The sequence below is a fragment of the Phascolarctos cinereus genome, unplaced genomic scaffold (genome assembly GCF_003287225.1).
Source record: "Phascolarctos cinereus isolate Bilbo 61053 unplaced genomic scaffold, phaCin_HiC Scaffold_4;HRSCAF=312, whole genome shotgun sequence".
Taxonomy (NCBI): domain Eukaryota; kingdom Metazoa; phylum Chordata; class Mammalia; order Diprotodontia; family Phascolarctidae; genus Phascolarctos; species Phascolarctos cinereus.
The window spans coordinates 502,834,041-502,858,025 of record NW_027555847.1 but is presented as its reverse complement, the minus strand read 5'-3'; positions in this window follow the sequence as shown (position 1 = coordinate 502,858,025).

Genomic DNA, 23,985 nt, shown 5'->3' with positions numbered 1-23,985 from the left:
AATTCTTTGCCACCACAAAAAGAGTTGCTATAAATATTTTTTTTACATGCAGGTCCTTTTCCATTAAGAGAATCATTTTATATCTCTTATTATTTCTGTTAGATCATTTTTCATGTTAGAGGCAGCATATCACCATGGAGAGAACATTGGACTTAGAAGACTTGTGTCTGCATCTTAGCTTTGCTATTTGCTGGCTTGCTGTATGTCCTTAGGCAAGGTGCTTTGTTTCTTTTAGCCTCAATTTCCCATCTTTCAAATGGGGAGGATAGAAGTAGTATGGGAGAGTGAAAACGATGCTGGATTTGAAGTCAGAGGACCTGGGTTCAAATCCCCATTCTGCCCCTTATTCCCCAAATGACCTTGGACAAGTCACTTAACCTAGGAAAGTTTTAATTTCCTCATCTCTTAAATGAAAGTTCTATATCTAAGATCCTATAATTTTTCCAAGGGCAGCTAGGTGGTACAGTGGATAGAATACCAGACCTGGGGTAGCTAAGACTCATCTTCCTGAGTTCAAATCCAATCTTATACACTTGCTAGCTATGTGACCTGGGCAAGTCACTTAACACTGTTTGCCTCAGTTTCTTCATCTGTAAAAATGAGCTAGAGAAGGAAACGGCAAACCACTCCAGTATCTTTGCCAAGAAAATTCCAACTGGGGTCATGACGAACTGGACATGACTGAAACAACTGAACAACAGATAATCTTTCAGTTTCTTAACCTATGATTCTACTTGCATTACCAACTTCATAGAACTGTTAGGATAAAATGAGATAATTCACAAATAAAGGGCTTTGTAACCATAAGATGCTATGAAAACCCCAGTTGTTTTTTTTTTTTAACTAAGAAACACTGCTTTCTTTGCAGGTACCTATGTAGAAAAGATCTGTAGGAACCAGCCCTATCTATTCAGTCTTTCCTCACATTTCCTGATGGTAAGACTAGATGATTCAGAAGTCTGAGCTAATTTATATTGCAAGCCTCTAGGGTAAGGATTGTGTCTTCTTCCAGGCATATTGTCAGCATTCAACTAATTGGAAGTAAAAACTATGGAAAAAACATCAGATGACATAAACTGTGGCTCCTGGCACTTTGGGGTCTCATCAGAATTCCTGACATTGTCTTTGGTCTCTGGCCAAGAATAGAGTTGGAGATGAAAGAAGATATATAGGGAGAGAAATGAGAAGAAAAAAGTAACACCCTGATTATACCCCAGAGGCATTTATGTATAATTTGCATAGATTGTACAGTCAATTCCCAAATAGCTTAAATTAAAACTTTGTCTTTGCTACCATTAAAGTTAAAATGGCTTCTCTTCGTTCTCACTCCCCTGACCATAATTGACCTGCATTTGCTATAGCTGAAGAATATCACACACGAATCTACCATAATGTTTGGGGACTTTGTTCCTTACAAGAGGGCCTATTGGGGCAAAAGGCAAATGGTCCAAAAAACTTAAAGTCAAGGTGGTTTGCATAGAAATAACCACTTGCTTTACACAATCTGCCTCCCCACAGTTAGGGACTTTTAGGAAGCTAGTTGGCACAGTGTATAGAATACTGATCTTAGAGTCAGAAAGACCTGAGTTCAAATTTTTTTTTTCTTTTTGGTGAGGCAGTCGGGCTTAAGTGACCTGCCAAGGATCACACAGCTAGTAAGTCTGAGGTTGGATTTGAACTCCTTTCCTCCTGACTCCAAGGCTAGAGCTCTATCTACTGTGCCACCTAGCTGAGTTCAGATCTTTCCTCAGGCCCTTACTACCTGTGTAACCCAGGACAAATCATTTAACTTCTCTATGCCTCAGTTTCCTAATTCTTAAAATGGGGATTATAATAGCACCTACCTCCCAGGGTGGTTGTGAGAAACAAATGAAATAACATATGTAAAACGTGTTGCATATAAATGCCAGCTATTATCATCATCATTATTATCAGGATTATTATTTATAGCAACACCATCTAAGCCCTGCCTTTAACTTGTTCCAACAAGTAGCAAGGTCATAGACCAGGTCCACTGGGCTCTTCCTGATTCTATCACTCCAGTATAACTAAGACTCAGGATCTCAGTTGTAAAAAACATAGTAGTCTGGTTTTTTCTCCAATTAGCAACTTTGCAAATCCTTTTCCAAAAACGTTTGGCTTATTTTTGCAATGCTATTTCACTAACTGCTAGTCATCCACAATTCCTTACAGTGATTCCAATTCCATTAGGCTAAAAGCATACAATGTGTTCAGTTCATATTTATACCAGTCTAATAGTCCTCTGGGGCTGCTTCCCCAACTCTCACCAACACTGGCAGGTTGAGTGCCAAAAGGTATGTGGTCCCCTACTCATCCCTTCTCTTTAATGAAATAAAAAAGGAAATGACTCATATAAGCACAATATATTCTCCCAAATGTACTTTTGACAGTACAGTCTAGAATGATCCTGATAAGGGATTGCAATAAACAAGGAAAGATATCTAAAAAGATCAAGAGAGATACTGGGGAAGCTCCTTAGCAAGTTCAGATTTCAGAACAATTGGATGGAAGAACATGTCACAAGTTGGTACGCAGATACGCAGATATGATATGAATGCAATGAGGGTTTGAGAACTGATTGGCATCCTGGGATTTGTAGTTCAGAGGTCACAAGCATTATCTGTCAGCCCTGACAGGAATTTGGGGCTATTGTGATCTTTGAACCAGAAGGCAGACTTGAGTCATGGTCTAGAGTTCTTTACAAATATTTTAAGAGACAGAATGAGAGTATAGAGTTGACATCCCCATCCCTACCCAGAATTTAATGAGTTGAGCTGCAAAGAGTCAGTGGCACAGGGGCTACAGGTAAAAGAAGAAATTAAAAGGAGAAGCCGAAAGAAGAAATCAATAAGAGAGAGTCAAAGGAAGGCTGAGCTATGACAGAGAAGGGAGAAATCAAGGAGGACCAATTGACCCATAAAGGCATCTCAGAGCAGAGGACTGGGGCTAAAGTTAATAGTTATATTCACCACCTCAAGCACTAAAGAAAGTTCCAAGAAAAGGTCTGCTCTTTCCTCAAATTCCCCTCCCTGGATATATCCAACAGTAGACATTAATATACTTTGCTCACTTGTTTTATCTAAATGTTTCTTATATTCTGACTTTGCCTCAAATACACAGTGACCAGGAGTTAGCTAGAGAAAAATAAAACTTTAAATTAGTACAGAGAGATAAACCTTTGTCTGAATGTCAGGAATTTTCCTAACTGGGAGCTCTGAGCTATTGCAATGGTCCTAATAGTTTTTGCTTTGTGTAAACTCCATAAAACAGCAAGGAAAGAGACTTCATGGACCTGAGAGCCATTATATTGCCCCTTGGCTGAAATTCAGTTAGCTATTGTAATAAGCTAGGGCTGATCAAAGCTCCAGCCTCCAATATGAGGGGGAAAAAAAGCAGAGAAGAATGAAAACAGGTGAGATTCCTTGTTCTGCCCTTCCAACAGGGAAGAAGGAGCAGAAAGGATCAAATACCTTCTAAAGTGCCATCTAGTAGTGACACACATAGTAACAATGGAAAACTTCAACTAGATAGATGCCAGTTAGAGCTTTCTTTCTGTTAAAAGCAAAGCAGCTGATAATAATACACAATTATAATTGTGGCATTTATATAAAGATTTAAGGTTTGCATAGCGCTTTACAAACATTATCTCATTTTATCAAGACTGATAACAAAGTCTTGTCTTAATGGTGATTTTAGTCTTTGAAAGGTGAAAGGTAACAAAAGAAACTGCTTTTCTGCACCTGGTTATGACCAAAGAGAATATCCTGAGTGCCAAAGCAGACATGGTCAGAACCTTGGAAGGAAGAACTGACCAGGCCATCTTGGGGCCAGGCAAGTGTTATATATTTGGGGAAAATAGGTATCAAAAAATTAGGGAGAAGCATAGACATGGCACCATAGTTTAAAACTCCACAAGGGAAATCAGCTCAAGAGGATTAAGATGTTCTTAAGAATGAAATTATAATGAAATAAATGAAAATTATTTCAATGAGAAAGAAAAGGAGGCAGCTATCTAAAGAAACTATAGAGTTGCACTAGGGGTCAATGGCCCACACAGATTTTTTAAGACTCATGTAGAGGATTTTTGCCTGGGAACATGGGAGTCTGGTTAAGGGCTTTAAAATAATATGAGGGAAAAGATAAAAAAGGGAAGATACAAATATCTTCCCAAAAAGATGCCATTGAGAGTAGTAGCTATGGCATAGTGTTGGAGGCAAAGAGAGAGGAGCCCTGATCTTCCCTCTTAGAATCTGGCCTCCATTCCATTCAAAGTGAGGAGTCACACATTCCTCTTTGTCCTTGTCCCCTCAAACCTTCCCTTTCCCTGTCCTTGCTACTAGGACGACAGTCTTGTTGTGAGCTAAACAATGATAAACAGCAAGGCTGAAATGAAGATAAGTCCTTCTGGAAAGGTTATCTCAAAAAGAAATGAGCTACTTTTCCTAGAATCTAAAAGAACACTCTGTGCTTTGTAGATGGGGTCTCTCTGTAAGAAGTATCCTTATACAGCTACATGCATCTGTGTCCCCTTCAATAAAACTTATGCTGATTTGTCTAGAAAAGTGTGAGCAAGAGTTTTTTCATACCACAGGAAAAAGGCCAGTGGTAAAAACCATTAATTAACAATACCTAGGAAAAGAGACAGCATAAAAACTATGGCCTTAAATGCCTATCTACAGAAGTGAAAAGTATAGGTAGGTAGTAAATAAGATGAACTAGGTACCTTAACATGTAGAGATGAATTTTACTTCATTTTATGGAATATGGAATAATTGGAATATAGCTAACATTTATATGGAATATTAACCAAGTGCTTATTTTACAACTTTCTACCACAGGGTCACCCTCCCTACCCCATCTCCTCTCCATCCCCATACCCTCCACTAGCCCAGGCAATTCCAGAACCAATCTAGAACATACTGGCAGAAGGAAGATCTGAATATTCACAAATATGACAATGGAAATGGGAAGAACAATGACAACAAGATAATTGGGACTGAAGGCTATGAAATTATAATGACCTTTGTTGTTGTTATTCAATTGTGTCTGACTCTTCATGACCCCACCAATGTCACCCTTCCCCTCTTTCTTTCTCACTTTGCTCCCTTTCCAGGACAGATTTCCAGGATCCCTCTGAGCCTCTCCAATGCTCATCTGGCTTGGATGAGGTGGGCATCACCAACTTTACTCCTTCTAATGAGCTGACAGGCCACCAGGTCTTACAATCTCCCCTTCCACTACCTCCTAAACCTTATTGTCTGCCAGCCACAACACCCTGCAAAGCCTTCTCTCTACCACTACTACCCAGCCTCCACTAATAATACAGCTACCACCTAACCCACTGATACAACTTAAAGATGCAGGACTTTACCTTTCACCCCACCACCAGGCTGTAGACTTGTGGACCATCTGGCCTTGGGTGTGTGTGTGTCATCTCCCCCGTTAGAAAGGATGCTCTTCAAAGTAAAAGCTGCATGTTCCATGTATTTCATGGATATCTCCAGGGCCTACCAACATTGAGTCTGCCACATAGTAAGTACTTAATGACTACATTTTCCTTCACTCATTCATAAGTATTATGCCATTTGTTTGGTTTTGTCTAGACCTCTGATGTCACTGGGATTGTGAACTTCTGGCAAGGAAGCTCCTTTTATTCATGCACACAAGCAACTATTCTGCAACTTAGAGTCTTAAAGAGTTGTCTGAACCATTAAGAGTTTAAGTGATCGCCCAAGGTCAGATAGAAGCAGGACTTGAATCCAGATCCTTAAGGACTCTTGGGCCAGTCCTGAGTTGGACCTGAAATCCACCTTTCCTGAGAGTGTCCAGTGCTCACTGTGCCATGTTCTACACTACATCCTGGAATACTATCCTAGAAGGACATAACTTATTCAAATGGAATGAACTAGACACAAGGGATGATAAAATAATATTGTTAAGAAATGTACTTCTGTAAAGAAATCTGTGAAACAAGGGGAAATTTTCAAAAAAATATTACTGTAATAACAACAACAACAATAATAGCAGCTAGCATTTATATTTGTTGTTGTTTAGCCATTTTTCAATTGAGTTCAACTCTCTATGACTCCATTTGGGGTTTTCTTAGCAAAGGTAGTGGAGTGGTTTGTCATTTCCTTCTCTGGCTCATTTTACAGATGAGGAAACTGAGGCAAACAGGGTTAAATGACTTGCCCAAGGACACATAGCTAGTAAGTGTCTGAGGCCAGATTTGAACTCAGGACTTCAGACCCAGTGCTCTATCCACTGTACCATCTAGCTGCCCCAGCACTGATAAAGCACTTTCAGATTTACAAAATGCTTTACAAATATTATCTTATTTCTTCCCCTTATCCTGGAAAAGAGAAGGCCTTGAGGGGACATGACATCTGCCTTCAAGTGTTTGAAGAGTTGTCATATGGAAAAGGGAATAGACTTGTTTCACTTAGTGCCAGAGGGCTGAAGGAGGAGTCGTGGGTGGAAGATGCAAAGAGATTAACTTGGGGATGATGTCAGGAGAAACTTCCTAAGGACTGGAGCCATCCAAAAAGGGAATGTGTTGTTGGGCAGGTTCCTCCTCACTGGAGATCTCCAAAAAATGTCTGAGGGACCACTTATGAGTTACATTGTGGAGCCAAGGTTCTTAAACTGGGGCCCATGAACTTGAAGTTTCAACATATATTTTGATAGCTGTGCATCCATATAATTGATTTCCTTTGTAATCCTATGTATTTTATTTTCTGCTATTAAAAAAACAAACAAACAACATTTTCCTGAGGAGTCCATAGACTTCATCAAACTATCAAAGAGATCTTGTGAAGGGAAGGGGAAGGGAAAAGAATAAGCACTTATTAAGTGCCTACTATGTGCTAGGCTGGAGGAGCTGGAGGAAGAAATGGCAAGCCACTCCAGTATCTTTGCCAAGAAAACTCCAAATGGGGTCTCGAAGAGTCGGACACGACTGACATGGCTGAATGACAGCATGTGCTAGGCACTTTGCTAAGGGCTTTACAAATCTTATCTCATTTGAGTTTCACAAAAATCCTGGGAGATAAGTGCTATTCTTGTCCCCATTTTTAGAGTTGAAGAAACTGAGGCAGATAGAGGTTAAGTGACTTGTCCAGGCTCACCCAGCTAGTAAGTGTCTGAGTTCAGATTTTGACACACAGAAAAGAAGCCCTGTTTTAGTAGGAATTTTTGTTTAGTTTTGTTGTTGTTCATCCTTCATTCTCTTCAATGACATCAGAAAGGTGATGTCTTGACTTGCGAGGGATTTGAATTAAAATGAGGCAGAGCTGTGCAAATTCATGAGCCTCACTCTCTCCTCCAGACATAGATTGGAGTAGATGGGGTTTGAATTCCCTCCCAAACTGGAGCTTCTGTAATTCTAGATCTAAGGAAAGGACACTAAAGGGATAAGAATACTCCAAATCATGCCATAGAAGGATCAACTGAAAAAAACTGAGGATTGAGGAGAAGCATCTTTCTTGAAATATATGGACTATTGTGGAATACAGATTACGTTTGTTTTCTTTGGCTTTAGAGCATAAAACAAGGAGTAATGAATAGAAAGTACACAGTACAAATGAGAAGCAATTAAGGCCCAAACTGGGGAATTAATTGTATAAATAGAGAGAAGGAGGTATACACAATAGATGTTATGGAGATGGAATTGACAAAACTTCAGGACTGATTCATCACTCTCCTGGCTGCATTCTGGAATCTCCCAGATTTTGTCTACCATGCCCCAGAAGCCTCTTTACTCTAGAAACTCTCCCCAGTCCTGGACCTTAAACACTGGCAATACCCTTTGCCCCTACCATCTCTCCCTTGGATCAGCTGATTCCTCCCAGAAACTACCTTTTTAAGGAGGAGGTCCAGGCCAGACATAACTTCATTCCTGTCCAGGTGGCTTTCCCTCAGACTTTCTCTACAATACTCCCAAGCTGGATACCTGCTTCTTCCCCAACCCCTCCCTTTTAGATATTATCTTATCCCATGTAAGTTCCTTGAACACAGGGATTATCTTTCTCTCTTCTTGTGTTTGTATTCCCAATGCTCAGCACAGTGCTTGGCACATCCTAAGCAATAACTGCTTGTTGACTTGACTTGACTTGGTTGGAGATGGGAAGTGAAGAAGATGGAGAACTTGAAGATGACTTCAAAGTAGTGAACCTGAATGACGAGCAGGATGATGGCTCACCCAACAGAAGTTTGGAGGAGAGATGAGTTTAAAGGGGAGAGGGTGAATTCCACTCCATTTAGACACGTCAGTAGAAGCGTTCAACAGCCAGCTGGTAGCATAGTACTAGACCTTGGTGATGATGAGGATGATGATGATGATGATGATGATGATATTAGCATTTATATATCGTTCTAAAGTTTGCAACAACTCTGTAAGATGGGTGCTATTATTACCATTTTATGGTTGAGGAAACTGAGAAATAAGCAGAGGTTGAGTGATTTACCCAGGCTCACACAGCTAGTAAGTGACTGAGACAAAATTCAAACTAAAGTCTTTCTGATTTCAAGGTTTGGCTTGATATGTAGATATGAAAGCACAGAGATGATTATCGAATCCTTAGGAGCTTAAAGGATCATCAACAGAGAGTCTAGAGACAGAAGAGGAGAGGGCCCAGGACAGAGCTTAGGGGGACACCCATAGTTTGTCTCTAGTAAAAGAGACTGAGAAGAATTAGTCAAGAGAACAAGGAGAGAGAAGTGTCATATGAAAGCTGAGGGAAGGGAGAGTACCTCTAGGTTGGGATTAGTGTGAACAATGAATCCCCTCAAGAGGTCATATTCTTTGAATTTGCACTTTATTTTTCCATTGGGCTAGAACAAATAACCATACTTTACATAAAATTGTAACTTTGAATAGTATGAATTCAAACACATATGACCACTTCATGGGATTCATTACTTGCACTGATCAGGACCTAGCTATATGAAGGAGGTGATGGTTAATAGTTTTGAAAGCTGTAGTGATGCCATCACATTTAATATTTATGAAATTGTTGGAAACCTTGGCAAGAGTGGCTTCATTTAAGCGGTGGGGTCAGAAATCACTTTGACCCCCTCCACCTGAAAAATGATTAGGACATGATGAAGAAGAGGCATTGAGTCTAGAGAGTTTTTTCAAGGAGTTTGACTAGGATAAGAAGGAAAGACATAGGATGATAGATGCCTTAATGGAATATTGAGGTTAGTCCCTCATTTGCCTGGAAAATAGACTTCCCTGCCTCTCCCTGTAGTGTTTTACATAATTCTTTGTAACTCAGTAAGGTCTTACTTCTCACCTTATCTGCATATTTTTGTCAGTAACACACACACACACACACACACACACACACAAACATTTATTAAGTACATTCCACATTTAAAGCACTAAGAAAAAAGAGATTAGGATCTATGCACCCACCACAGTAGATAACAAATGAGTGACTTATATTTAGATCTGAGTCTTTGTACTTATATTTCCATAAATATAAGCTCAGTGTCCTGGGGTTAAACCAAATTGCAAAGTGAACACTGGGAAAGACCTGATTTAGATAGTCAGAAAGAAGCTGTGGGACATAGCCAGAATGAAGGCCAGAATTTAGATTCAGAGGAGTTTCTTTTAAGTACAAGTTCTGACACTCACTAACTCAGCGATTCTGGACAAGATCCTTCACCTCTGAGGATCAGCCTCACCATCTGTAACACTGGAATCATTATATAAGCATTTATATAGTGCCTACTATATGTCAGGTACCATGCTAAGCACTTTACAATTATTATCTCAATTGATCCTCACAACAACCCTGGGAGATAGGTATTATTATTCATCCCCATTTTACTTATGAGGAAACTGAGGTTAAATGATTTGCCAAGGGTCACATAGCTAAGTAAGTGTCTGAGGCCAAATTTGAACTCAGGCCTTCCTGATTCCAAGCCCAGTGTTGTGCCATGCATCACATATACCACCCATGAGTTCTTGTCCTGTGTTAATCTTGTCCACATGCTCCCAAAAGTCCTTCGTAGAATATCTATCTGTTGCATTGGAGGTCTTCTTTTAGGCCTTTTGCTATTCCATGGGTACCGGCACCATTCTTGGGCCATCTGTCTATTATCCCTCACTCTCATTATGTGACTGGCCCAGTCACTTTTCAAATCATCCATTTCTGGGATAGTTTTTTATGCCCCAAATCACCATTTTACACATGCTACAGTCTATCTCCACTTACCATACATTTCTCCATTGCCCTTTGGGTCACCAGTAATTCTGATCCTTCAGAGACCACGGTGGTCCATAATACATGGCCATATAACTTTTCAGAAAGAATGTTATTGCTTAAAAAATGATGATCTCTTCTTCTGGTTCAATCGAGGGCTAGTTCACTGTCTACTGGCAGTACCTATCAGTGTACAATGCCTAGTATACAGGTAGGCATTTAATAAATACTTGTTTATTAGTTGATTGATTCAACATATCAGTATACTAATTCAATGATCTGCCCATGTAACTGCATGTCATGCAATTTGGGTCTATTATGCATTTGTTTTTTTCTATATAGATTTTTAGATCAAACTTTTTTGGGTGGTTGTAGATCTCAGCTACTATAGGAAGCTTGAACCAATCAGTCCATTATCATCTGCAAATGGGTGTGGCTGATGAATCTCACATTCTCTACTGGACCATTGCCAGTGGTTTGGTTTTGATTTTTGTCTTGCCACTGGATTCCAATTACTCTGGAGGAGAGAGGGAGGCAAATGACTTAAATCCAATTCATGTGCAAGTCAAGACATCACCCTTATGTTGGTATTGGTCCTCTTCAAGAAGGACGAACAACAATCTATGAATAGTAGTAACTGCCCTTTGGGAACCCAACCTGCCAGTTCGAGTTGGGCAATGCTGCTATTTCTCCTTCTCCTTCTCCTTCTTCTTCTCCTCCCCCTCCCCCACCCTTCCCCACCCTTCCCTCACCTCTCCCCCTTCCCCTCTTCCTCCTCCTCCTCCTCCTCCTTCTCCTCCTCCTCCTCTTTCTTCTTCCTCTTTCTTCTCCTTCTTCTTCCTTCATCACATGTTGTCTCTCTGTCCATGTGGGGAGCACCCTTACATGCAGGGGCTCTGTCCAAAGGAATATAATTTCTGTTGTCTTATATTTTGTAAGATATATTGGGGTTGGGGCTAGATTTTTTTTCAATTTCCTATTTATTCATTTTATCATTACTTTTTTTTTTTCAAAAAGCGGGAACGTTGTCTTGCACATTTTAATTTATGATTTCTTGAAATATAGCTGTAAAAAAACAGGCTTTGAAAAAGCCTACTGTAATTCAAATGGAACTCCTTAACTAAGCCTTTAAACCCAAATCACTCTGGCTTTCATTGAATGGCTAATAATAGGTCCCAGCCCAAGCCTCTCTTGCTCCTTGTTTGGGTTTTGATGGCTCAGACTGAGTGTAAATAGCAATTGTTTTCTGTTCAGGCCAGAAACTCTGAGGGTCTTCCCCACTCAGACTTATTCTTTTGTGATGGCAAATTAGGCCATCTCTTGTCTCATTTCTTACCTAACCCTTAATCATTGAATGGGCATTGCCTCAGACAAACTAAGATCTAAGAAAAACCTTAGTTTAAAAAAGCCAACATCACCCACTGCATCCTGGGCCATGGCCAGTTATCTTGATTTTTGTCTTGCCATTGGACTCAGATGACTCTAGAGGTGAGAGTGAAGCTGATGACTTTGTGCAGCTCTGCCTCACTTAAATCCAATTCACTTGTAAGTCAAAATATCACCCATTTGATGTCATTGGTCCTCTTTGAGAATGAAGGACAAACAACACCTTCTATAGGGGAACTCTCTTAATGTGTGAACTCTGCCCAGGATTTTCTAATTGACAGTGGCAAACAACCCCTGCTAAGTGCTATGCTTGTTATTTACTCATATCAAAGCCCTTGATATTAACCCAATGACCAATACTGATATTAAGTATTTGAGGAAGACCTGACTGGAGAAAGTAAGAGAAGGGACTTTGCACTTCTACACAGAGTTTATGGAATTGTCTGGGGGCCACTATGACTGGCCATAGTTTACTCTTAAAAACAACAACAACAACAACAGAAAATTACTTATTTTGTGTAATATGTTAGCATCAGAGATAAACTAAACGGATTCCCCTCAAAACCCCTCTGGTATGGGGTTCTCCTGTGATCCTGCCATTCCTGAGATGTGGTGAAATGTCCATCCAGTGGTGTGTGTCCTAGAGTGAATACCTGAGTCTCTACATACTCACCTGACTACAGTCTTTCAAAGGACCAGCATGTCTGATGTGGGCATTTAAGAAATACCTCAGGGGGCATTTAGAAGAACTTTTTAAAGAAACAATATTTGTAAATTCCTTACTGTGTGAAAGTCCCTACATCTATAAATGACTGCAACACATAGTTTTCACTCATAAAGTGCCTAGTTTTCCAATGTTCTATGAGGATTAAAAATTCCCATGTCTGCAAGGTAATTCACAGCACCAAAAATCGTTTTACCAAGCATAACCAAAGGTCATTGCTCTCAACCATGATGGGTATATAAATGTTCTTTACCTACATTAATAGTTCCTTAAGAAGAGGGACTACAGCTACAACTACAACTACTTAAAACTTAGCACAATGCTTTGCACAGAATAAGTATTCAATATGCTAGGTGTGATTCAACATATCAAATCATAAGATTCAATAAGCTATACACAAAAAATATCTTCAACACTTTATTTTGTTCTTATTGTTCAGTCATTTTCAGTGATGGCTGACTCTTTGTAACCTCATTGAGAGTTTTCTTGGCAAAGATACTGGAATGGTTTGCCTTTTCTTCTCCAGTTTATTTTACAGATAAGGAAACTGAGGGAAACAAGGTTAAGTGACTTGCTCAGGGTCACACAGCTAGTAAGTGTCTAAGGCTAAATTTGAATTCAGGAAAATGAGTCTTCCTCACTTCAGGCCCAGCATTCTATCCCCTGTGCCATCTAGCTGCCCCAACACTTCATAGGCATGCCATATGTATTTATCTGTATGATTTGATTTACGGTATTCTATGGCCATATCCTATACTTTTTAGAGATGAGGCTATAGGACTTTGGGTCTATTTTTGGTCTTAAATATATAATTTCACCTGTTATAATTACTCTGTAAAGAAACTATATAGTAGGCATGTGTAGTGTCATTGTTGTTGTTTTTAAATTAACGAACCAACTAGACCATTGATCCCATTGGGAACGTAGACACTACCTAACCCTTTATTTGACCTCATCCTTACCACTCTTTTCTTCAGCAGAATATCAGAGCCAGCACCTACATGACAGCCTCAAAGAACATTGGCTGAATGGGGCTTCAGAATTGTACAGCCCTTCCCCACCCCTCTTCTTCTTATTACTACTGGGCTCTTGGCATGGAGCACTTCGGAGTCCTAGTGTTAAGGAATGCACTTTGAGCCTCTGCCGGCACGGGCATGTCACAGTGATGCTCCTAAAACAAACCAGAGCTTGACTTCATTTCAAGTCTTCACTTGCTTGCAATGGAAGGCGTGCTGGCAGCTGTGGTCATCATTAGCCTTGTGGCAATGTTTTTTCCCTTAAGTGTCTTGTGTCTCGAATGAAAGCTTAAAGCTCATTAAACAGGGAGGGACTTTGGATGATGTGCCAACATCAAACAGTGAAGTTTTTCTCTTGCAGCAAACATTTGGGAGGTTTGGATTTCCAAATTCTTTGTCCCCTACCCCACACAGCATTTAAATTTAGATAATGGAGAACAAACAGGAGAGTCCCCATTTTTTCTCCTATCTTCTTCATGATCTTCACCAAGTATCTTCAGGATGAAGTTCATGGGAATTAGCAAAAAGCCTTCCCCCTCAGATGCCACATGACATTTAGAGACTATAGTATTTTCATTTTATTCCCTTGCTAAGCTATAAGCTCTATGAGGATACGGACCATGCTTTGTCTCCATGTCTGGCCCTCCCAGCATTAAACACAGTATGCTCTGAACACATCAAATGTAATTGTTGAAGGTTAAACGGAAGATGTGAAGTCTTTAGTCACTTGGGTTTGGAGAAATTCCCTGATTCGGCCATTGCTAGGGTGGAGTAAGATATCCCTTCCATGGTTCTGTAACCTTAGAGAATTTAGACACACATTTAATCCAACACACCCTTTGGAGGCACCAACAGTTTTTGATACAAGGACTTCACATATGATCCAGGTGGCATTTAATTTGTTTCACTGCCAGGGAACAACCCCCCAGTTGTGGATGATGACTGTGACACAAGTTTTTGCTCTTGAGATACATGACTTTCCATCGTGAGGATTTTCAGTTCCAAGACCCCCCCAAATCATTCACACCCTAAAAACTGGTTTACCAAGTCTAGGCAGGGGTCACCTGCCTCATCTCCAAAAACCAGAAGCCTTTGGAGAGAAGCAGCAGCTGTTTAATAGGTGAACTCCAGCATCAAGCAACAGGTTGGGACAGGAAACAAAAAATAGCAAATCCCACTTGAAATTGAAAGAGGGATAGAGAGAGGCAGAGCACATTTATCAGACTTGGAATTTGGCCAGGACACTGAGGAAAACACCAATTACCTTTTGATTATATAAAGCGTTATATAAACATAATTTAACTGACTTTCTGTCTCTTTTGGAAATTCTGGAGACCTGGAAAAAGGTTAAGACATGTCACCAGCTGACAAATTCCCATTGAGAAGAGTTGTTGTTGTTGCTGTTTAATTATTTACCTAGTGTCTCATTAGAGCCAACAGACTTCTCGTTGGTGTGACCAAACCTCTGCTCAGGTGGGGTCAAAATCAGGATTTCCAGAAATGCAATCCACCCGGCACATTAAACCAATTTGAGTAGCTGTCCTGAAAATTAAATTGAAAGCCCCAGATTTCTCAAAGCAGGAGGGTTCAAAGAGACCTGATTTCAGTAAAATGGAAGCTTTCCTCTTTTAATCTGTCTAAGAAAGTTCGGGGTTAAGCCTGATTGACCTGAAGGTGGGAGAATGGACCAAGTAACTGTCTATGATGCTCTTCTTCTCCTACTTCAATTTTTGGAATCTGGGCACTGGACTTTCCTCAGCAGTTTCAGTCCAGAGGTCTTGACCACAACTACATGATGGAATGAATCGCATTATTTTGCTAAACCCCAAACTGAAGTGAATCCAAATATTAGGGTTTACTGAACCACAAACAGGTCCAAATTGTTTTAAATACTTGTGTAAATAGTTGTTAAAACTAGTAACTAAGCCTGCATTTTTTTTCCCACTAAAGCTATTGGACTGGAACAAAGTGAGAAGAAAAAAGTATTCTCTGAAGCAGACTACTAATTTGTTCATTCTGAATCCCTCTATCAATCTAAACAAAAAATTCTGATTCATTTATTATTGTTGTTATTTTGTTACTGCTTCATTTTTAATGAGTCTGTTGCCTTCAGGCCACTGGGCACCAAGTCAAAAACATTCATGTGTAAGAGTTCAATTAAAATCCTGCTCCAGCTCCAAGCCTCATTTTTAAAAAGCCAGAATATTTTCCTGACTGTAGTCAGATGTCTCAGAGACAGTTTTTTTTCACCCTGCAAGAATAACCAAAGAAGGTTTTATGGGATTCAGAGGGGACAGGAATTCCAGAAACAAGGATCTAAGAAAACAGAACATATAAGAAAATAAGGCCAGCCAAGAGTCATAGTGGCATTCCTACCAATCTTAGGGTGGAAATGACAACACCAGTGGCAAAAGTGGTTTCTCTAAAGTATTAGACAGCTCCCATACTGAAAAGTCAATATATGCCCTTCATGGTAGCAGTCCCTTATCGAACTGAACTACATGAGTGTTGGTGAAAGTGATTTTTATACAATTAGCTCTATTTCTATAATTATCACGATTGTTGCTAACAATAATAACTGACATTTAGAAACAGTAGTGTCTTAATGTTGACAAACGACCTCTGAAAGTGCTATCAGTATTTTTGTTGTTGTTGAGCCGTTTCAGTCATGCCTGCTTCTTTGTGACCCCATTTAGGGTTTTCTTGGCAAAGATACCAGAGGGTTTGCCATTTCCTTCTCCAGCTCATTTTACAGATGAGGAAACTGAGGCCAACAGAGCTAAGTGACTTGCCTAGGGTCACACAGCTAGTAAATGTCTGAGACCAGATTTGAACCAAGGAAGATGAGACTTTAAGTCTCTAGGCCTGGTACTCTATCCACTGTACCACCTGACTGCCCATTCAAAAATCTACTTCTCTTCAACAAAATTGTTTCTGTCTGTGACTACTCATGTCAACAATTTCATTTTTGAGAGATTCCTATAACTCTGTACTGACTTTCTCTGAAGAAATTTAGTCCTTGAGACCTTATATCTCTTTCCTCTGAAACATGCTTTCCCCCCACATCTTGGGTACATATGTGATTACGCCCAGCTTTTTTCCCCTTTATCACAAATTCTAAAATGAAGTTGTCACTCCCCTCCAGGGTTCCTAATATTTCTACCCCAACAAAAATCTACTATATTTTGGTAAGATCAGAACCAGAACAGAAGTTTCCCTTGTGGGTCACTCTACCTTTGGAAGGATGAATCTTTCGTTAGGGTAGATCAAAAAAATATCTGCTGATCTGTTCTAGGCAGAGAATGAGTTCAACATATGTCTGGTTAACTGAGGTGCCCATCACAACATTATGATTCCACGCCAGGCTAGCTGTTTCCTGAACCCCTTGTCAAATTCTTCTTTCTGTCAGAGATGTAGAGCTAGAAGGGACTGAAGAGGCCAATTAGTCCAACCCCTTCAATTTCTTAGATGAGGTCACATTGGTAGTAAATGTCAGAGGGGGATTTGCATCCAGTTCCTCTGGATTCAAAGAGCAGAGTCAGTATCTTTCCACTGAACCATGATGTACTTTGTAGTATACTCCCATGACAATATCCCATCTATCCTCATTGATCTTTACCCAAATGCTCTTTACCAAGCTTTCCTCTTCTAGTTTCTGGATTTTCGGATAAGTAATAGACAATAGCTTGCAGATTGACTGATGGATTGATCTCTACTTCCCAGGCTATATAGATGCAATCTTTGTCATAACGTTAATCCCATAGACTGTGGGAGGCAAATCCCCCTCACCTAATTTCTTTGAATGCGTGTATAGATGTATACATATACATATGTTTTTTATTGTTATCTTTTGTTTTCACATCATCTGTGGGCTTTCTGTACCTCCTTTCCTCCCTTCCAAAGAGCTACCTCTTATAACAAAGAATTTTTTTTAAAAAAGAGGAAAAATTCAGCAAAATTGATCAAAAAAATCTGACATTATATGCAATGTTCCACACCCATGGGCTCCCTCCCCCTTCTCCGCAAAAGAGTAGGAAAGGCGTTTTCTCATATTTCTTCTTTAGGGCCAATCTTATTCTTTGAAATTTTACAGTATTCATTTCAATGATTTTATAGTTTTTTTTCATTTACAATGTTATAGTTATTGTATATTTTTTTGGCTCAACGTATCAGTTCATGTAAGTTTTTTCATGCTTCTCTGTATTTGTCATATTTTATATCTCTTACAGTTGGTTAATAATCCATATGTATCACAATTTGTTTAGCCATTTCCCATTGATAAGAATCTACTCTGCCTACATTTCTTTGCTACTATCAGAAGTTCTGCTATAAATGTTTTGATTTATATGGAGCCTTTCTTTTTGTCATTAACATATGCCTATCAATGGCATTTCTAAGTCAAAGGGTCTGGACATTTTAACCACTGTATTTGTGTAGTTATGAATTGCTTTCTGCAGTGAATTAGTATAGCCATTCTGGAAAGTATTTGGAATTATATGAATAAAGCTGCTTAAATGCCCAATTTCTTATTGATTAGAACCTGTTTCTCAATTTAGATAAAGTTACTAATCCTACAGGTGAGATTTAAAATGCTAATACTTCTTATTGGATTGAGAAAAGGAAAATAAGCCAATTTGCCTAAGTAACATATGGCACTAGCTACCATATCAGAGAGAAGGTTAATTTGACTCAGGATGAAGGGTAGCACTAGCAGTCAGAAAGCAGTACATTAGCTTAGCAGAGACAAGTCAAGCAGAAAAGTTTTAAAAGTAAGATCAGTTCTCAATGATTTTTGAAAAACATGGAAACACTTGCACAAAATAATGAAGAGCAAAATGAACAGAACCAAGAAAACATTGTATACAGTAACAATAATATTTTTTAAGAACAACTTTGAGCAAATAAGTTATTTTGACTATTATAAATACCCAATTAACTATAAAGGACATATGAAGAAAGACACTATCTCCATCCAGAATATATATATATATATATTTGTGTCTAATGGTAGCCATCTCTAGGGTAGGGTGAGACAAGAAAACCAGAAAAAAGAAAGAAATTTACACAATAATTTTGTTGTATATTTGAAAGGAATAGCAAGTTGTGCATTACAGAAAAAAAATAAGATCAGTTACTAAAAATTTGTACCTGTAATTTACCTATTTGTAAATAGCCAATGTGAGGCAACATAATGTAGGCAAGGTGGGGAATCTGTGGCCGTCAAAGCCACATGGGGCCCTCTAGGTCCTTTGACTGAATCCAGACTTCACAGCTGCACTTGAGGACCTAGAGGGCCCCATGTGGCCTCAAAGCCACAGGTTCCTCACCCCTGGCAGAGTACATAAAGCCAGTCTTGAAGTTAGAAACATCTCTGTTCTAGTCCTGTGTCTGCTACATACTAACTTGGTGGCCATGGCTCAGTCATTTAGTTTCTCTGTACCCCTAGACAACTCTCTTAGATTATGAAGGGGAAGGGTGGTAAACAAATACCGGATGTAAGAGGACCTGGGTTCAAATCCTACTTCTGACACTCACTAATGGGTGATCTTGGGCAAGTCCATCCTCCTTGGACCTCAGTTTCCTTATCTGTCAAATGAGAGGTCTGGACTCCATAGTTTCTGGGGTATCTTCCAGCTCAAGCTCTATGTTTCAGTGACAAGTAATAGACCAGTTGCCCATTTGCCTCAATGGAAAGAACTTCTACATGTGGAATGTCCAGGTCCAGATGAGTGAATGAAAACTCAGTTATTAAATTCTTACAATGTTCCAAGCACCATGCTTAGTACTAAGGATACAAATAAGAAACTGAAAGTGCTTGCTTTAAAGAAGCTTTCATTCTTACAGAGAAGACAAGACATCTAGGGCAGGGATGGGTATTTGGGAAATGTACAGGGATGATGCTACAGAAGTTATTTTGTGACATCCTTTTCAGGATCAACAGAACTAATTGACTTGAATATGGTTCCAGAACTGGGGCAAGGAGGGGAGGAAAATTGTGAAGGCTATGGGTCTGGTGGCAAGATGGCTGGTGAGAAGATGGCCAGGGAGTAAAGGGAAACATGCTTGGAGACAAGCCTAGAAGTTAGTAGTTAAAGTGAGACAGTTACAAATCAGGGCAACGATCTCCATCTGGGCCAGAGTTTCATGGTTGAAATGATAAAAGGATTACTTTCTTCAGGGAATAGTTTGTGGCCCAGTAGGCAAAATAACTGGTGAAAAGGTGGCTGGGAAGTGAAAATACATCTATCTCTATTTGGCAAATTGAGATTGAGATAGAGAGGGAGAGGAAGAGGGAGAGAGAGGGGAGAGAAAGAGAGAGACAGAGAGACAGAGACAGAGATTGAGGGAGGAAAGGAGGAGGAGAGAGAGAATGAGAGAGAGAAAAGGAGAGAGGGAGAGAGACAGAGAGAAAGAGGGGATGAGGGGGTGAGAAAGGTAGGGGTGGAGAAAGAATGACAGAGAGAGAGAAAGGGAGGGAGGGAGGGAAAGAGAAAGCTAGAGAGAGCAAGCAATCCATCTCAGGGTAAAAGTTATATGTATAAATATGTGAGTGTGTATGTTCGTGTGTGTGTATATATTAGTCATACATATGTATATGTATTTATGTATATAACTTGTACCCTGAGTTGTATATATACATACCAGAGCCAGCTAGGTAGTACAGTGGCCAGAAAGTCAGTCCTGGAGTCGAGGAGCTCAAATCTAGCCTCAAATATTTACTAGCTATGTGACTCTGGACAAGTTACTTAATCTTTGTTGGCCTCAGTTTCCTTATCTATAAAAATGGGGATAATAATACCACCTATCTCCCCGGGTTGCTGTGAGGATCAAATGAAATAATATCTATAGTGCTCAGCACAGCTCCAAGCACAAAGCAGGTGCTATACAAATGTGCTATTATTATCACATTATTTAATATATAATATATTTGTGTCTATGCATACACACACATATGTGTGTGTCTTTTGTATGTATAGTTCTGTTGTGATCTCCCCAGCTACTAGTGGTTCCCCTTCCTCAAATTGTCTTTGTATTTTGTATTTGTATTTTTTTATATATCTTGTATTTACTTTTTAATATATTTTGTCTATATTTATATATTTTGTATTTACTTTTTTATATATTTTGTCTATATCTATATGTATACTTGTTACCCTTTCACTCCCCCACCCTGTCCCCCATAGAATGCTTTTTGAGCACAGGATCTATTTCATTTTTACCTGTTTCACCAGTGCCTAGTATAATACACACATACTACAGGCATTTAATGCCTATTTAATGATTGACTATCTATATCTCTACCTGCTAGAATAAAACCTTTTCAAATGGTTTTTCAAATCTTTTTAAAAAAAAAAAACTTTTCAAATCATTCATTTGTTCTGTTGGGTTTTTATTCCAATATTTGTTGAGTAGTTTATCCACACATCTGATGACCATTGAGAAAAGAAGATGATATTTCCCATTACTGGATCCATCCAAGTAATATCAAATAAAGAACAGGGGGTTTGGAGCAAGGACAAGTGGCAGAGCCAGAGCCTTCAGGATCCCCTGCCAGATGAGATGACATTTCTGTGTAGCAGAACACTGGCAAGAGAGAGGCACCACAAGTATTCTGCCCACACCTCTCCAGCTTTCCAATGTTTCTGTTGCTGCAAGCCCTTACATTCCTTTAGCCTACATCTGCCTTGGGCAGGTCAGATTGATGGCTGGATTTGCCTAGGCGTGAATCAGTGCATCCTGAATTTTGCACTGAGGAGCTAGGTTTGAAAGAAGCCAATTGTATATCTTGTCCCACATCCCACTGGAGTTGTTCAGGGGACATGTGGTGGTGACAGAGCCCACAGTGCAAACCCTATTTGGTTAGATTGCATTGAAGTAATTTGGCAAGGAAATCAGATTCATCAGCCTCCACACAAGAGGTCTCCTCAAGTCCTTCATGAAAAGGGTGCCCCAGGGACCAAAACAGAAAGAATAACATTGTCAGAGTCACACTGGTGTCAATTGTTTTAAACATCCACTTCCCTGGGGGAGCCCTGAGGAAGGGGGTGACCAGCAATCACATTTTTTAACTACAGGTAACTTCCATTTCCAGAAAGCAGAGATCTATTAGGAAAGTAATGCCTGAACCCTAGGGTATTTTCATTACCTTCAGTACTTCTGAAGTATCTGGCTGTACAGGAAGGAGGTGTTTCTTTACGCTTTTTTATTGTTGTTTTGATCAGATTACCTGTGACTGGGCTGAAAAAGCTTCCTTATGTGATCCTGCTTTTTCTTTGGAAGAAAGCCTCAATATTAATGTATAATAGCTTTGAGGTAGAGGTCTCCAGAGGAAATTGTCATTGCTTGATCATAAAGAATATGTTGACTGTTGAAATGGTCAGCCTTTATAGGAAAGTTCAAGCAATCAGTCACTGAGTGAGCATTTTTTAGGTCTACTGTGTGCTAGGGACTGCTCTCTCTCTTTCTCTCTCTTTCTTTCTGTCACTCTGTATCTATATACATACATACATACATACATACATACATACGTACATACATAAACATACACTCATAAATATATACATATATGTATATGTGTGTGTATATATATATATGTATATATATGCATTTCACAAAAATAGACACAATATAACTGGGGGTGGGGAGGGAATGGCCTAGCAATTGAGGGTAAGGAGATCTAGATAGATTTCCTGTAGGGAAGGGGCCCCTTTGCTTAGCTTTGAAGGAAGGTAGAGATTCTAAGAAATGGTCTTAAAGAGGGATTGGGCTTAAGCAAAGGCATGAAGATGAAAGATGGAGATGAAGGAGCTGTTGTTGAGTCATTTCCAGCTGTGTCTGACTCTTCATGACCCCATTGGGGGTTTTCTTGGCAAAGATACTGCACTGGCTTGCCATTTCCTTCTCCAGTTCATTTTAGAGATAAGGAAACTGAGGCAAACAAGGTTAAGTGAGTTGCTGAGCCTTGATGCTCACACCTTATCAGTACCTTCTACTCCTCTGATTGGAGGGCGGGGCATGAGCTCCAAAACCTCTCTTTGAGGAGGGGCATCTCTTCATTTCCCACATGGCTGCACTCCTTTGATTTTACTATCACGCCCCTGCACCCAGGTACCTTCTTCCTCCTACCCCCTTTCAGTTTTCTACTCGTATTCCCAGCACTTAGCACAGTACTGGCACATAGTAGGCACTTAATGTTTATTGACTAACTGACCTGATGGTTCATCTGGATTTAAGGACATATTTGTATAATGTGGGACAGATGGAGTTAGCTCAGACTTTCATCTAAGGCCCAATACAGAAGTGATGTGTTTGTTTTTAGGAACAGAAACCACAAAGTACTTGCAGCTCTTCAGGCAGCCTTGATCATATCTATATTTACTTAGTCAGTCTTAATGAATAAGACAATGACAGAGGTATTGTTGAGGCAAAAGTTGCTATTAAGATCTACACTCCCCCCCAAACTCTTCTTGTTTTTTCATCTCATTGCTTATTCCTTTCAGTCATGTCCAACTCTTTGTGACCCATTTATGGAATTTTCTTGGCAGAGATACTAGAGTGCTTTGCCATTTCCTTCTCCAGCTCATTTTATAGATGAGAAAACTGAGGCAAACAGGGTTAAATGACTTGCACAGGGTCACGCAGGTAATAAGTGTTTGAGGCCAGATTTGAACTCAGGAAGATGAGTCTTCCTGACTCCAGGCCTGGTGCTCGATCCATTGCTCCACCTAGCCATTCTTCATCTCATTCCAGCATACATATCTTTGTCTGTGGTGCCTTAGTAGCAATGAAGGAAAAGGGTATTGTGTTTATAGTTGCGCCAGTATAGCTCTGATCCATTAAGAACAGCCACCATCTAACACAGACTTTCATTACAACACAAATGGATTATTTCAACAGTCCTCTAAGTAACGGTCATCTCTAATCATAGAACCTGAGTGTCAGGAGGGGCCCAAGAGGCTCTCTAGTTCAACCCATACCTAAACAACAACCACAACGAAAGCCCCATTCCAATACCCAACAAATGGTCATCCAAGAAAACTCCGGAAGGGGAAATCATTCTCTCTTGGGGAGTCCCTTCCATTTTCGGATAGCTCTAATTCACAGAATCTGAGCAGAACTTCAGAGATCAGAAGTCATGTAACCCATTTCATTTTTCCAAAGTTAAACTGTTCCAGTTCCTTCAAGCAGTCTTTATGTGGAATGACCTCAAGGCCCTGGTTGCCTCTCTCTGGATATTTTCCAGCTTTGGTACCCAAATTTAAAAAAATTCCAGATGTTATTACACCAGGGCAGACTACATCAGGGTGATGATCTCCCTAGTCCAAGATTCTATCATTCTTCACGTAGCTTAACATCGCATTGGCTTTCTTGGCTGTCAAATCACACTGTTGCCTCAGTGATCATGTAGTCTACTACAAGGTCAGTTGGGTTACAAGAGGATTGAACAATGAGCTTCAAATCAGGAAGATTCATCTTCAAGAGTTTAAATTCAGTCTCAGACTTAATGTCTTAGCTGTGTGACCCTAGGCAAGTCACTTAACCCTGTTTCTCTCAGTTCCTCATCTGTAATACAAGATGGAGAAAGAAACGGCAAAGCACTCCAATATCTTTGCCAAGAAAATTCCAA